General features: G+C 39.9%; 1 long non-coding RNA gene across 1 annotated transcript in view; it reads left to right on the forward strand.

The window, feature by feature from the left end:
• Positions 1-1623, forward strand: part of LOC108501034 — a 68006-nt gene extending 66383 nt beyond the window's left edge. Inside the window, exon 14 of the long non-coding RNA XR_001876115.1 lies at positions 95-1623. This is a non-coding gene — a long non-coding RNA (uncharacterized LOC108501034). The remainder of the gene's footprint in view (positions 1-94) is intronic.
• Positions 1624-1944: the final 321 nt, after the last annotated feature.

The following is a 1944-nucleotide window of genomic DNA, read 5'->3' on the forward strand; positions in this document are numbered from 1 at the left end:
CTCAGCTCTGGAGCTACACAGGAAAGAAAAGGGATTTTAGTTTTTATTTTAATCAAGAATTTTGCTGTTGCTCAAGGACTTTGGTTTATTACAGGATTGCTGCTTCAGTGAAATGTACCCAATTCTCTGGGAAGGGCTGGCTTTGATGACTACTCAGATTTGAAGGAATTCTGGAAGAAATTATTGAACCAGGACTTTTCAACATTCTCATAAAGAAATATGTGTTTCTCATTTGAAGGTGACTTTCTAATTTGGAATTGGAATAGTATTTTCTTTAGATAGGAAATAGTCCAATTCTGAAATAGCAATGTTATATATCTCTATTAACCTGATATCATTATGGAATGTATAATTTACAGTTATTATGGCAAAAGGAAAATATTTGAGATAATTCCTTTTAAAACAAAAATCTGTTGAGAGAAGTGATTCAGAAATTTCAAGAAGCCTTGAATGTAAGAAAATCTTTTTCCCTTCTCTTTCAAGTACCATTTGCTTGAATGCTATTTAATGTTGGTTTTACATTTGGCTGAATTTCCTCTGTTTTAAAGACTTTTAATTTGCATTAAAAAAAAAAAAAGCTTGGAAATCCATGTGGTGGCCACTGAGGACTTGCACTATGGAAAAATGTTGCTAGGAGCTGGAGATCCAAGAAATCAAACACAAGAAAACTGCTCCTGGAAGTCCAGGAATAGGAAGAATGAGGAGATCATGCTGGGGCCTGGACATTTGGTGTCAAGGGATGTGGAATATGGATATCAGGGTTTAGGGACACTGGAGCAGAGAGGGCAGCCACCAGTGATTAGAAGGATAATTGTACCAGGACAGAGAGAAATAAAAACAAGAAGGAAGGGGAGTTTATTGCTAGCAGTTTGTGTTGGTGCTGTATTTCTAAGGAGACCATGAGTATGGGCTAACTCAGCATGAGATCAAACAGCAGTGCCTGCTTTAATGCTTTTTTGCCCCCCCTAAAGACTGCTTATTAGCAGTTTATTTAAAATAATGAAATCTGAGTTGTCAGTTTATTCAGGCTAAATTTTAACATGGATTTCTGTGCAAAGGCAGAATCACTTCTGAGCTAAAATCATGTATGAACTCTGCAACCCTTTGGCTTCTCTTTGTCAGCTTTCCCAGATAAAAATGGGTTTGCTTTTAGGAATGACCTCTCTCATTTTCAGGTACTTTGTGATCTGTTGCCAGGCCATTGGTTCACTAGTGTGGGTTTCCTGACAATGGTTAGGAAGCAAAGGACAGACCTTTAAAGAAAAGACACCAATGCACACACCAGTTACCCACACTGCAGCTTTTAGGAAGGTTTTTGCACCAAGCCTGTTTTGACTTATGTAGATTTTTGCTCTAGATTTTAGTCAGAAACTGAACTCAGTAGACTTGTCTATCCTGAACTGTACATCTGAAGGAACAGACTCAGAATTTTAGTCTGCAGCTGATACTTGTGGTTGTGTCCACCATATCTCAAGACCAAATTGCAGTTCATATGTGAACACCCTCTTAGCATGCAGAGATTTAGCATGAGCTTTTTTGCAATAACCCCTCAATGCTTGGTTTAACATGTTATTTTTAAACTTGGAAACAAAACCATCCAAGTTGCATATTCACAGACATAAAATTGAGGCATTTCATACATGCAACTGTATTTTCAGAAGTGTTTGTGCATTTACCCCCTGTTTTGGGAGGGTTCTGTGCAGATGGTGGGGTCTGCAGTGCACAGCCCCTCTGGGAACATCCAAACTGCCCCCGAGCTCGTGGGCTGGGGGCTTTTGGTGTGTGCAGTTACCCAAAGGGATCATTCTGCTCCTGAACATGTGTATTGTATAAATATTGTCCTTTCTGGTTCAGCAGTGTGTTATTGTCACTCCTTTCTGTACAGCCACGGAGCTGCCCCTGCTCTCCTGGTCCGGCCGGGGTACCTGGCACTGGAAGGCAGCA

The sequence above is a fragment of the Lepidothrix coronata genome, unplaced genomic scaffold (assembly GCF_001604755.1).
Source record: "Lepidothrix coronata isolate B3197 unplaced genomic scaffold, Lepidothrix_coronata-1.0 Scaffold99, whole genome shotgun sequence".
NCBI classification, from domain to species: domain Eukaryota; kingdom Metazoa; phylum Chordata; class Aves; order Passeriformes; family Pipridae; genus Lepidothrix; species Lepidothrix coronata.